General features: G+C 56.4%; 1 protein-coding gene across 4 annotated transcripts in view; it reads right to left on the bottom strand.

Moving 5' to 3' along the window:
* Positions 1-14,033, bottom strand: part of pparab (peroxisome proliferator-activated receptor alpha b) — a 135,289-nt gene that overhangs the window by 7,527 nt on the left and 113,729 nt on the right. The window lies entirely within an intron of this gene.

Raw genomic sequence — 14,033 nt, 5'->3', positions numbered from 1 at the left:
ACGTGAACTGTAATATAACCAGCACCATTTCAGGCGCATTTTCCTGCGCCCAAAACAGAAACTCTACCCCTATTATAAAACTTTAGTTTCAACAGCAAAATAAGCTAGTTTGGTCCAGGATTGAAGGCAATAATTTAAAGCTACTTTTTAAACACTGGGTAGCTCAAAGTAATAGTCTTCAGCCCCCACCAGTAATTCCATCCCCCTCCCCCACCCACTTCCCCTTCCCTGTCTCAGGTTGAACCAGACAGTTCACAACCTCAGTGTCCTATCTGATCCCGAGCTGAGTTTCCAACTCCATATCCTCTCCATCACCGACTACTTCGACCTCCTTACCATCGCCCGTCTCTGACCCCCCGAAACCCTCATCCATGCCTTTGTCACCTCCAGACTCAACTATTCCAAAACTCTCCTGCCCATAAGCCTATCCTACCCCAAAGACTATTTTTACACACACAACTAAAACGACACACAATAAATAGTAGGAAATATGCAAACTTCTCCAGCAAAAAAATCCTGTATGATTGCCAGTCTCTGGGGGCTGACTCACAGTACAGGATGTAGCAAATACTTTTTCAAACTCAGATGTGTCCTGTGAGGGTGAATCTCAGAGAAGGCTGTATCAACTGTACAAAACCTCTTCCAAGATTCTGGGGAGTCATTTCCCCTGGAAATTCAGAGGGCTGCTCAAAACAAAGAAATGTGACCTAAGGGATACAGCAACTTCTGTATTTGCAGGCCATGCAAAAAGTTCCCTTTAGCTGGGAAATTCAGTATTCTATTCTGCATAGGAAGTTTTCAACCCTTTTTGGGTCGCAGGGCTTGGAAATCAATACCTCCAAAGATAATAAGGGTATAAATGTGCAGCATAGATTCACTAGGATGGTATCAGGAATAAGGGGTTAGTTATGAACAGAGACCTGAGAAGTAAAGGGTTTTTTCCCCTAGGGCTGAGAAGGTTAAGATGTGACCTATTAGAGGTCTTTGAGATAATGAAACGTTGTTGTAGGGTGGACGGTGATGATTCCATACTGTTGGTTGGTGAGATGATAATGAAAGAGCACACATTTTATCACAGCAGAATTTAAGAAAAAGTTAGAAGAAAGTTCTTTATATAGAGGTGGTTAGAATATGGAATTCTTTGCCATACATTGTTGCTGAAGCAAAGTCCATAAATTTTTTTAAAAAGGAATTAGATGTTTGAAAAAGATGAATATTAAGAGGTTATGGTGACCAAGCAGAAGAGTGGGATTAGACTAGGTAGCTCATGCAGAGAAAAACATTGATGCAGACTTGATGGTCAAATGCTCTTTTTCTGTGCTGTAGCATTCTATGATTCTAAACCTCAAGGCTGTAATGCCATCATAACAGTATGATATAGATATCAATATAGATATTAATAATCTGGTATTGTATTTGGTAGAATGAAAACGCCCTGGAAGTATAAATGGTGGAGAAACAGTGTAAGGGCTAATTTATATTAGTTATTAATGGGAAACCATGGATGCAAGTTTCTCCTATTAACTGAATGGGGAAAATTTCACTCTAAGGATGTATGTGCTTCATTTTAATGGGGTGGAATTTCCTGTTATTGGGAAGTTACACCTGAAATTACACCCATTCGTCACACATTTTGCAAATATCAATTTACTGTTAAATGTCCTGCCTATCTCATTGGCATATACAAGAATATAAAATTCAGCGTAAACAAGTAGAAATCAGCATAAACAATCGGGCCTGGGGAAAACGTGCAGCTCACGCCATATATTCCTTTCTTAAGTATAAAAATTTAAATTTCCATCCATCCACCCATCATTCATGCACATTAGGCACAGCGGACGCTAAATTGGGCTGTGTAGCACTCGCTTCGGCGCTACACGGCCTCTCCAACATCCAAGATGGTGTCTTGGATGCGCACGCACATTTCCAGCGTGACGTGCGCTGGAAGCCATCTTGATACAGGAGTTAGTGCAGGCGCAGATAACGAACACTGGAATCATGTAAAGTAGGGAGAAAATGGCTTCAGTGTGCAACGTTGATTTAAAGTGACAGACATAATTTTGGCACCTAACGCTCAACTCAACGCACAGTCTTAACCCCGACCATCTGCACGTGTCTTAGAGTGCCTGGAGGAGCACCCACCAGCGCTATTTAAAGGGTCCATGCAGGATTTACAGGTTAGTGGCTGGATTATTGCATCTGGCTGCCAAGACATTTGTAACTGTTTTTGGAGGTCTCTTAGACTTGAATACTAGGACGCGGGGACATAGCCTATCATTTAGAGCCAGGACGTGCAGGAGTGAAGTGAGGAAATGCTTCTACATGCAAAGGATAGGAGATGTTTGGACCGCTCTTCTGCAGACGTCAGTTGATACTAGCTTACGTGTGAATGTTAAATCTGAGACTGATAGATTTCTGTGAACCAATGGTATTAAGGGATATGGGGCTAAGGCAGGTATATGGAGTTAGGTCACAGGTCCACCATGATCTTATTGAATGGTGGAACAGGCTTGAGGGGCTAAATGCCACTGCCACTTGCTGCCTCCTGATATATGCCACCTTCTCCTGCAAGAAAGTGGGACGTGTGTCTGGGTGATGTGCCTTTCATGGTTGAATAGCTGCCAGCGTGTGTGGCCCTTGAGTTGTGGGTGGGCGGCTTGAAACAGTGGTAATGTGTAAGGGTGAGAGGAAGCATCTGGTTGGAAGAGTTGAGTACTGATGGAGTGAGTTTGTTGGTATGTGGGTGATGGGGGGTGTAGTCTGTGATGCAGTTGGCAGGAGACGCCACTTGACAGTTGACCTCACTCACCTTGACCACTCATGTCAAAGCATTGAACTTCTTCCTGCACTGCATCCATGTTCATGATGCTGTGCGCCTGGCATTGACTTCTTCCCCCTATTCCTCCCACTGGCTTTTGGATATATGTCTGGAGGGCTTCTTGCCCCCCCCACTGCACCCCCCCACCCGATATAGGATATCCCTCCTGCTGTCCACCTCTTGCACCAAGGTCTCTAGTGCATCAGCAGAGAACCTTGGTGCATGCACTCTCGCAGGCCTGGTACCAACTCAGATCGGCAGATTGGTGATGTCTGGCGTGAAGATTGGAGGATGTGGGATTTAGTAGTGTGCAACCTTTATTCAATGTTTTAACAAAACTCATCAGTGTGTAAACATAGGGATGGGACCTGCATCTGTGTTTTACATGTGCAATGTCTGATCTCCGTTCAGACTCTGTGCAGATAGTAGACTGTTATTTTCAGCAAATAACAGGTACCAACTACCTTTAAGAGATTTCTAAGAAACATCCTCCCTTTAAGAGATTGAGCTCCCCTGGTGGTGGAAAGTGTGAATTGCATTGATTCCACGTGCAAGGCCTGAAATGGAATGCTGATTGCAGGTGAGTCCTCCAGAGGGCCGAAACTTGCATCCTGCCTGCGCAGGGACCATTGGGCGCGGTGTAATAGCACAGCACGCTACCTGTACCCAAAAACAACCCCTTATCCAATCTTTCCCCCAGCATGCTTAAGGACATGCAATTGTGGAAGCTTTTCTATTTTTAATGTGACTATACTGAAGCCACAATAATGTATTCAAAGCAACAGAAAATACAGTACAGGTCTTAGAATACATTTTTTTAAAAACACTTTAAAAAAAAGCACAATAAAACATCAGAAAAATTACTTTTTTTGCTGCACCTAAAATTTGGGCTTAATTTTTCACCCATTTTGAACCAGCTAATTGCAGGAAATTAGTGTGTACAGCTCTTTAGCATGGAGGTGGAGCCACCATACTGAACCGAGACGCGTTCGGGTGCAATGATTGACAGAGAGGCGTGCAAGATCGAGGATATCGGGCATTGTGGAATTACATGCGGAACGCACTTACGCCTGGGTTTGCTCAATTTTTTTTAATACCAGATATTTGCTTTATGCCCCAATTACATGTGTCTCTGGTAGAAAATACTCAGGAAATTCATTATTTTTTCATATCTTTTTATTTCCTACATGCCCTACGATGAAGCAATAATAAAAAATCTCGTTTCAACTTACTAAGCCACAATTTCTTCATGTTTCTTCCAATCCCATCCGACAGTTACAACCTCTTACCTTTGAGGTCTTCACCCATTGTGCACCTTCATTTGACATTCTTGACTTCACTGTCTCCTCTGCTCTCAGTTGGAACAGTAGCTCATTTTGGAGCAAGAATTGCTAATTACATTTTAGAACAAAAACTTGAATGCTTCAAAGTTTGGTTGGTATAAATAAACCAAAATTCTAATTAACATTTAAAAATATTATCTTTAGCAATTATGTTGCAGACCAAAAGCTCCCACAATATCGAATGGCGGGTGAGAATCCATAGGCTGGAAAATAACTCAGCGCATGGATGAAAGTTGAAGGTGGGGGGGGGGGGGGGAGGTTCAAGGATTTTTGGACGGGACACCCAGAAGGAAGGGTTTCCTGCATGGCATGACGATTGAGACGCTGGTTGCCTATCAGGCGGAAAAGCAGCCGGGGAGAGATCAGGATCTTCGGGGTTTGGACGGCCGGGGTCGATGACAGGGGGGGGGGGGCGGGGAAGAAAAGAGAATCTAACGTCGCGGTGGGGGGGGGGAAGAGAAGTCGGACTTCTCAGGTGGGGGAGGAGGCAGAGAAGTCGGACTTCTCAGGTGGGGAGGGGGGAGAGAAGTCGGACTTCGCAGGTTGGGGGGGGGAAGAGCACAAGTCGGACTTCTCAGGTGGGGAGGGGGGGGGAAAGAGAAGTCGGACTTCTCAGGTGGGGGGGTGGGGGAAGAGAAGTCGACTTCTCAGGTGGGGGGGGTGGGGAAGAGAAGTCGGACTTCTCAGGTGGGGGGGTGGGGGAAGAGAAGTCGGACTTCTCAGGTAGGGGAGGGGGAGAGAAGTCGGACTTCTCAGTAGGGGAGGGGGGAGAGAAGTCGGACTTCTCAGGTGGGGGAGGGGGGAGAGAAGTCGGACTTCTCAGGTGGGGGAGGGGGAGAGAAGTCGGACTTCTCAGGTGGGGGAGGGGGGAGAGAAGTCGGACTTCTCAGTGGGGGAGGGGGGAGAGAAGTCGGACTTCTCAGGTGGGGGAGGGGGGAGAGAAGTCGGACTTCTCAGGTGGGGGAGGGGGGAGAGAAGTCGGACTTCTCAGGTGGGGGAGGGGGGAGAGAAGTCGGACTTCTCAGGTGGGGGAGGGGGGAGAGAAGTCGGACTTCTCAGGTGGGGGAGGGGGGAGAAGTCGGACTTCTCAGGTGGGGGAGGGGGGAGAGAAGTCGGACTTCTCAGGTGGGGGAGGGGGGAGAGAAGTCGGACTTCTCAGGTGGGGGAGGGGGGAGAGAAGTCGGACTTCTCAGGTGGGGGAGGGGGAGAGAAGTCGGACTTCTCAGGTGGGGGAGGGGGGGAGAGAAGTCGGACTTCTCAGGTGGGGGAGGGGGGAGAGAAGTCGGACTTCTCAGGTGGGGGAGGGGGGGAGAGAAGTCGGACTTCTCAGGTGGGGGAGGGGGAGAGAAGTCGGACTTCTCAGGTGGGGGAGGGGGGAGAGAAGTCGGACTTCTCAGGTGGGGGAGGGGGGAGAGAAGTCGACTTCTCAGGTGGGGGAGGGGGGAGAGAAGTCGGACTTCTCAGGTGGGGGAGGGGGGAGAGAAGTCGACTTCTCAGGTGGGGGAGGGGGGAGAGAAGTCGGACTTCTCAGGTGGGGGAGGGGGGAGAGAAGTCGGACTTCTCAGGTGGGGGAGGGGGGAGAGAAGTCGGACTTCTCAGTGGGGGAGGGGGGAGAGAAGTCGGACTTCTCAGGTGGGGGGAGGGGGGAGAGAGTCGGACTTCTCAGGTGGGGGAGGGGGGAGAGAAGTCGGACTTCTCAGGTGGGGGAGGGGGGAGAGAAGTCGGACTTCTCAGGTGGGGGAGGGGGGGAGAGAAGTCGGACTTCTCAGGTGGGGGAGGGGGGAGAGAAGTCGGACTTCTCAGGTGGGGGAGGGGAGGAGAGAAGTCGGACTTCTCAGGTGGGGGAGGGGGGAGAGAAGTCGGACTTCTCAGGTGGGGGAGGGGGGAGAGAAGTCGGACTTCTCAGGTGGGGGAGGGGGGAGAGAAGTCGGACTTCTCAGGTGGGGGAGGGGGGAGAGAAGTCGGACTTCTCAGGTGGGGGAGGGGGAGAGAAGTCGGACTTCTCAGGTGGGGGAGGGGGGGAGAGAAGTCGGACTTCTCAGGTGGGGGAGGGGGGAGAGAAGTCGGACTTCTCAGGTGGGGGAGGGGGGAGAGAAGTCGGACTTCTCAGGTGGGGGAGGGGGGAGAGAAGTCGGACTTCTCAGGTGGGGAGGGGGGAGAGAAGTCGGACTTCTCAGGTGGGGGAGGGGGGAGAGAAGTCGGACTTCTCAGGTGGGGGAGGGGGGAGAGAAGTCGGACTTCTCAGGTGGGGGAGGGGGGAGAGAAGTCGGACTTCTCAGGTGGGGGAGGGGGGAGAGAAGTCGGACTTCTCAGGTGGGGGAGGGGGGAGAGAAGTCGGACTTCTCAGGTGGGGGAGGGGGGAGAGAAGTCGGACTTCTCAGGTGGGGGAGGGGGGGAGAGATAGTCGGACTTCTCAGGTGGGGGAGGGGGGAGAGAAGTCGGACTTCTCAGGTGGGGGAGGGGGGGAGAGAAGTCGGACTTCTCAGGTGGGGGAGGGGGGAGAGAAGTCGACTTCTCAGGTGGGGGAGGGGGGAGAGAAGTCGGACTTCTCAGGTGGGGGAGGGGGGAGAGAAGTCGGACTTCTCAGGTGGGGGAGGGGGGAGAGAAGTCGGACTTCTCAGGTGGGGGAGGGGGAGAGAAGTCGGACTTCTCAGGTGGGGGAGGGGGGGAGAGAAGTCGGACTTCTCAGGTGGGGGAGGGGGGAGAGAAGTCGGACTTCTCAGGTGGGGAGGGGGGGAGAGAAGTCGGACTTCTCAGGTGGGGGAGGGGGGAGAGAAGTCGGACTTCTCAGGTGGGGGAGGGGGGAGAGAAGTCGGACTTCTCAGGTGGGGGAGGGGGGAGAGAAGTCGGACTTCTCAGGTGGGGGAGGGGGGAGAGAAGTCGGACTTCTCAGGTGGGGGAGGGGGGAGAGAAGTCGGACTTCTCAGGTGGGGGAGGGGGGAGAGAAGTCGGACTTCTCAGGTGGGGGAGGGGGGAGAGAAGTCGGACTTCTCAGGTGGGGGAGGGGGGGAGAGGGAAGTCGGACTTCTCAGGTGGGGGAGGGGGGAGAGAAGTCGGACTTCTCAGGTGGGGGAGGGGGAGAGAAGTCGGACTTCTCAGGTGGGGGAGGGGGAGAAGTCGGACTTCTCAGGTGGGGGAGGGGGGAGAGAAGTCGGACTTCTCAGGTGGGGGAGGGGGGAGAGAAGTCGGACTTCTCAGGTGGGGGAGGGGGAGAGAAGTCGGACTTCTCAGGTGGGGGAGGGGGGAGAGAAGTCGGACTTCTCAGGTGGGGGAGGGGGAGAGAAGTCGACTTCTCAGGTGGGGGAGGGGGGAGAGAAGTCGGACTTCTCAGGTGGGGAGGGGGGAGAGAAGTCGGACTTCTCAGGTGGGGGAGGGGGGAGAGAAGTCGGACTTCTCAGGTGGGGGAGGGGGGAGAGAAGTCGGACTTCTCAGGTGGGGGAGGGGGGGAGAGAAGTCGGACTTCTCAGGTGGGGGAGGGGGGAGAGAAGTCGGACTTCTCAGGTGGGGGAGGGGGGAGAGAAGTCGGACTTCTCAGGTGGGGGAGGGGGGAGAGAAGTCGGACTTCTCAGGTGGGGGAGGGGGGAGAGAAGTCGGACTTCTCAGGTGGGGGAGGGGGGAGAGAAGTCGGACTTCTCAGGTGGGGGAGGGGGGAGAGAAGTCGGACTTCTCAGGTGGGGGAGGGGGGAGAGAAGTCGGACTTCTCAGGTGGGGGAGGGGGGAGAGAAGTCGGACTTCTCAGGTGGGGAGGGGGGAGAGAAGTCGGACTTCTCAGGTGGGGGAGGGGGGAGAGAAGTCGGACTTCTCAGGTGGGGGAGGGGGGAGAGAAGTCGGACTTCTCAGGTGGGGGAGGGGGGAGAGAAGTCGGACTTCTCAGGTGGGGGAGGGGGGAGAGAAGTCGGACTTCTCAGGTGGGGGAGGGGGGAGAGAAGTCGGACTTCTCAGGTGGGGAGGGGGGAGAGAGAAGTCGACTTCTCAGGTGGGGGAGGGGGGAGAGAAGTCGGACTTCTCAGGTGGGGGAGGGGGGAGAGAAGTCGGACTTCTCAGGTGGGGGAGGGGGGAGAGAAGTCGGACTTCTCAGGTGGGGGAGGGGGAGAGAAGTCGGACTTCTCAGGTGGGGGAGGGGGGAGAGAAGTCGGACTTCTCAGGTGGGGGAGGGGGGAGAGAAGTCGGACTTCTCAGGTGGGGGAGGGGGGAGAGAAGTCGGACTTCTCAGGTGGGGGAGGGGGGGGAGAGAAGTCGGACTTCTCAGGTGGGGGAGGGGGGAGAGAAGTCGGACTTCTCAGGTGGGGGAAGAGGAGAAGTCGGACTTCTCGGGTGGGGGGGGGGTGGGGGAAGAGAAGTCGGACTTCTCAGGTTGCGGGGGGGGGGGGGGAAGAGAAGTCGGACTTCTCAGGTTGGGGAGGGGGGAGAGGAGTCGTCGGACTTCTCAGGTTGGGGGGGGGGGGGGGGGAGAGGAGGAGTCGGACTTCTCAGGTGGGGGAAGAGCAGAAGTCGGACTTCTCAGGCGGGGGGGGGAGAAGTCGGACTTCTCAGGCGGGGGGGGGAGAAGTCGGACTTCTCAGGTTGGTGTGGGGGGGGGAAGAGAGGAGAAGTCGGACTTCTCAGGTGGGGGAAGAGGAGAAGTCGGACTTCTCAGGTGGGGGAAGAGGAGAAGTCGACTTCTCAGGTGGGGGAAGAGGAGAAGTCGGACTTCTCAGGTGGGGGAAGAGGAGAAGTCGGACTTCTCAGGTGGGGGAAGAGGAGAAGTCGGTACTTCTCAGGTGGGGGAAGAGGAGAAGTCGGACTTCTCAGGTGGGGGAAGAGGAGAAGTCGGACTTCTCAGGTGGGGGAAGAGGAGAAGTCGGACTTCTCAGGTGGGGGAAGAGGAGAAGTCGGACTTCTCAGGTGGGGGAAGAGGAGAAGTCGGACTTCTCAGGTGGGGGAAGAGGAGAAGTCGGACTTCTCAGGTGGGGAAGAGGAGTAGTCGGACTTCTCAGGGGGGGGGGGGGTGGGGAAGAGGAGAAGTCGGACTTCTCAGGTGGGGGAAGAGGAGAAGTCGGACTTCTCAGGTGGGGGAAGAGGAGAAGTCGGACTTCTCAGGTGGGGGAAGAGGAGAAGTCGGACTTCTCAGGTGGGGAAGAGGAGAAGTCGGACTTCTCAGGTGGGGGAAGAGGAGAAGTCGGACTTCTCAGGTGGGGGAAGAGGAGAAGTCGGACTTCTCAGGTGGGGGGGGGGGGGGGAGAGGAGAAGTCGGACATCTCAGGTGGGGGGGGTGGGGGAAGAGAAGTCGGACTTCTCGGGTTGGGGGGGGGGTGGGGGAAGAGAAGTCGGACTTCTCAGGTTGCGGGGGGGGGGAAGAGAAGTCGGACTTCTCAGGTTGGGGGAGGGGGGAGAGGAGTCATCGGACTTCTCAGGTTGGGGGGGGGGGGGGGGAGAGGAGGAGTCGGACTTCTCAGGTGGGGGAAGAGCAGAAGTCGGACATCTCAGGTGGGGGGGGGTGGGGGAAGAGAAGTCGGACTTCTCAGGCGGGGGGGGGGAGAAGTCGGACTTCTCAGGTTGGGGGTGGGGGGGGGGGAAGAGAGGAGAAGTCGGACTTCTCAGGTGGGGGAGGGGGGGAGAGAAGTCGGACTTCTCAGTTGGGGGAAGAGGAGAAGTCGGACTTCTCAGGTGGGGGAAGAGGAGAAGTCGGACTTCTCAGGTGGGGGAAGAGGAGAAGTCGGACTTCTCAGGTGGGGGAAGAGGAGAAGTCGGACTTCTCAGGTGGGGGAAGAGGAGAAGTCGGACTTCTCAGGTGGGGGAAGAGGAGAAGTCGGATTTCTCAGGTGGGGGAAGAGGAGAAGTCGGACTTCTCAGGTGGGGGAAGAGGAGAAGTCGGACTTCTCAGGTGGGGGAAGAGGAGAAGTCGGACTTCTCAGGTGGGGGAAGAGGAGAAGTCGGATTCTCAGGTGGGGGAAGAGGAGAAGTCGGACTACTCAGGTGGGGGAAGAGGAGAAGTCGGACTTCTCAGGTGGGGGAAGAGGAGAAGTCGGACTTCTCAGGTGGGGGAAGAGGAGAAGTCGGACTTCTCAGGTGGGGGAAGAGGAGAAGTCGGACTTCTCAGGTGGGGGAAGAGGAGAAGTCGGACTTCTCAGGTGGGGGAAGAGGAGAAGTCGGACTTCTCAGGTGGGGGAAGAGGAGAAGTCGGACTTCTCAGGTGGGGGAAGAGGAGAAGTCGGACTTCTCAGGTGGGGGAAGAGGAGAAGTCGGACTTCTCAGGTGGGGGAAGAGGAGAAGTCGGACTTCTCAGGTGGGGGAAGAGGAGAAGTCGGACTTCTCAGGTGGGGGAAGAGGAGAAGTCGGACTTCTCAGGTGGGGGAAGAGGAGAAGTCGGACTTCTCAGGTGGGGGAAGAGGAGAAGTCGGACTTCTCAGGTGGGGGAAGAGGAGAAGTCGGACTTCTCAGGTGGGGGAAGAGGAGAAGTCGGACTTCTCAGGTGGGGGAAGAGGAGAAGTCGGACTTCTCAGGTGGGGGAAGAGGAGAAGTCGGACTTCTCAGGTGGGGGAAGAGGAGAAGTCGGACTTCTCAGGTGGGGGGGGGGGGGGGGGGAGAGGAGAAGTCGGACATCTCAGGTGGGGGGGGTGGGGGAAGAGAAGTCGGACTTCTCGGGTTGGGGGGGGGGTGGGGGAAGAGAAGTCGGACTTCTCAGGTTGCGGGGGGGGGGGAAGAGAAGTCGGACTTCTCAGGTTGGGGGAGGGGGGAGAGGAGTCATCGGACTTCTCAGGTTGGGGGGGGGGGGGGAGAGGAGGAGTCGGACTTCTCAGGTGGGGGAAGAGCAGAAGTCGGACATCTCAGGTGGGGGGGGGTGGGGGAAGAGAAGTCGGACTTCTCAGGCGGGGGGGGGAGAAGTCGGACTTCTCAGGTTGGGGGTGGGGGGGGGGGAAGAGAGGAGAAGTCGGACTTCTCAGGTGGGGGAGGGGGGAGAGAAGTCGGACTTCTCAGTTGGGGGAAGAGGAGAAGTCGGACTTCTCAGGTGGGGGAAGAGGAGAAGTCGGACTTCTCAGGTGGGGGAAGAGGAGAAGTCGGACTTCTCAGGTGGGGGAAGAGGAGAAGTCGGACTTCTCAGGTGGGGGAAGAGGAGAAGTCGGATTTCTCAGGTGGGGGAAGAGGAGAAGTCGGACTTCTCAGGTGGGGGAAGAGGAGAAGTCGGACTTCTCAGGTGGGGGAAGAGGAGAAGTCGGATTTCTCAGGTGGGGGAAGAGGAGAAGTCGGACTACTCAGGTGGGGGAAGAGGAGAAGTCGGACTTCTCAGGTGGGGGAAGAGGAGAAGTCGGACTTCTCAGGTGGGGGAAGAGGAGAAGTCGGACTTCTCAGGTGGGGGAAGAGGAGAAGTCGGACTTCTCAGGTGGGGGAAGAGGAGAAGTCGGACTTCTCAGGTGGGGGAAGAGGAGAAGTCGGACTTCTCAGGTGGGGGAAGAGGAGAAGTCGGACTTCTCAGGTGGGGGAAGAGGAGAAGTCGGACTTCTCAGGTGGGGGAAGAGGAGAAGTCGGACTTCTCAGGTGGGGGAAGAGGAGAAGTCGGACTTCTCAGGTGGGGGAAGAGGAGAAGTCGGACTTCTCAGGTGGGGGAAGAGGAGAAGTCGGACTTCTCAGGTGGGGGAAGAGGAGAAGTCGGACTTCTCAGGTGGGGGAAGAGGAGAAGTCGGACTTCTCAGGTGGGGGAAGAGGAGAAGTCGGACTTCTCAGGTGGGGGGGGGGGGGGGGGGGAGAGGAGAAGTCGGACATCTCAGGTGGGGGGGGTGGGGGAAGAGAAGTCGGACTTCTCGGGTTGGGGGGGGGGTGGGGGAAGAGAAGTCGGACTTCTCAGGTTGCGGGGGGGGGGAAGAGAAGTCGGACTTCTCAGGTTGGGGGAGGGGGGAGAGGAGTCATCGGACTTCTCAGGTTGGGGGGGGGGGGGGAGAGGAGGAGTCGGACTTCTCAGGTGGGGGAAGAGCAGAAGTCGGACATCTCAGGTGGGGGGGGGTGGGGGAAGAGAAGTCGGACTTCTCAGGCGGGGGGGGGGGGGGGGAGAAGTCGGACTTCTCAGGTTGGGGGTGGGGGGGGGGGGGGAGAAGTCGGACTTCTCAGGTTGGGGGTGGGGGGGGGGGGAGAAGTCGGACTTCTCAGGTGGGGGAGGGGGGAAGAGAGGAGAAGTCGGACTTCTCAGGTGGGGGAGGGGGGACGAGAAGTCGGACTTCTCAGGTGGGGGAGGGGGGACGAGAAGTCGGACTTCTCAGGTGGGGGAGGGGGGACGAGAAGTCGGACTTCTCAGGTGGGGGAGGGGGGACGAGAAGTCGGACTTCTCAGGTGGGGGAGGGGGGACGAGAAGTCGGACTTCTCAGGTGGGGGAGGGGGGAAGAGAAGTCGGACTTCTCAGGTGGGGGAGGGGGGAAGAGAAGTCGGACTTCTCAGGTGGGGGAGGGGGGAAGAGAAGTCGGACTTCTCAGGTGGGGGAGGGGGGAAGAGAAGTCGGACTTCTCAGGTGGGGGAGGGGGGAAGAGAAGTCGGACTTCTCAGGTGGGGGAGGGGGGAAGAGAAGTCGGACTTCTCAGGTGGGGGAGGGGGGAAGAGAAGTCGGACTTCTCAGGTGGGGGAGGGGGGAAGAGAAGTCGGACTTCTCAGGTGGGGGAGGGGGGGAAGAGAAGTCGGACTTCTCAGGTGGGGGAGGGGGGAAGAGAAGTCGGACTTCTCAGGTGGGGGAAGAGGAGAAGTCGGACTTCTCAGGTGGGGGGGGGGGGGGGAGAGGAGAAGTCGGACATCTCAGGTGGGGGGGGTGGGGGAAGAGAAGTCGGACTTCTCGGGTTGGGGGGGGGGTGGGGGAAGAGAAGTCGGACTTCTCAGGTTGCGGGGGGGGGGGAAGAGAAGTCGGACTTCTCAGGTTGGGGGAGGGGGGAGAGGAGTCATCGGACTTCTCAGGTTGGGGGGGGGGGGGGGGAGAGGAGGAGTCGGACTTCTCAGGTGGGGGAAGAGCAGAAGTCGGACATCTCAGGTGGGGGGGGGTGGGGGAAGAGAAGTCGGACTTCTCAGGCGGGGGGGGGAGAAGTCGGACTTCTCAGGTTGGGGGTGGGGGGGGGGGAAGAGAGGAGAAGTCGGACTTCTCAGGTGGGGGAGGGGGGAGAGAAGTCGGACTTCTCAGTTGGGGGAAGAGGAGAAGTCGGACTTCTCAGGTGGGGGAAGAGGAGAAGTCGGACTTCTCAGGTGGGGGAAGAGGAGAAGTCGGACTTCTCAGGTGGGGGAAGAGGAGAAGTCGGACTTCTCAGGTGGGGGAAGAGGAGAAGTCGGACTTCTCAGGTGGGGGAAGAGGAGAAGTCGGATTTCTCAGGTGGGGGAAGAGGAGAAGTCGGACTTCTCAGGTGGGGGAAGAGGAGAAGTCGGACTTCTCAGGTGGGGGAAGAGGAGAAGTCGGATTTCTCAGGTGGGGGAAGAGGAGAAGTCGGACTTCTCAGGTGGGGGAAGAGGAGAAGTCGGACTTCTCAGGTGGGGGAAGAGGAGAAGTCGGACTTCTCAGGTGGGGGAAGAGGAGAAGTCGGACTTCTCAGGTGGGGGAAGAGGAGAAGTCGGACTTCTCAGGTGGGGGAAGAGGAGAAGTCGGACTTCTCAGGTGGGGGAAGAGGAGAAGTCGGACTTCTCAGGTGGGGGAAGAGGAGAAGTCGGACTTCTCAGGTGGGGGAAGAGGAGAAGTCGGACTTCTCAGGTGGGGGAAGAGGAGAAGTCGGACTTCTCAGGTGGGGGAAGAGGAGAAGTCGGACTTCTCAGGTGGGGGAAGAGGAGAAGTCGGACTTCTCAGGTGGGGGAAGAGGAGAAGTCGGACTTCTCAGGTGGGGGAAGAGGAGAAGTCGGACTTCTCAGGTGGGGGGGGGGGGGGGGGGGAGAGGAGA

Source organism: Heptranchias perlo, chromosome 18 (genome assembly GCF_035084215.1).
Source record: "Heptranchias perlo isolate sHepPer1 chromosome 18, sHepPer1.hap1, whole genome shotgun sequence".
NCBI classification, from domain to species: domain Eukaryota; kingdom Metazoa; phylum Chordata; class Chondrichthyes; order Hexanchiformes; family Hexanchidae; genus Heptranchias; species Heptranchias perlo.
The sequence above is the reverse complement of the archived record's forward strand: the minus strand, read 5'-3'. Positions and strand labels throughout refer to the sequence as shown.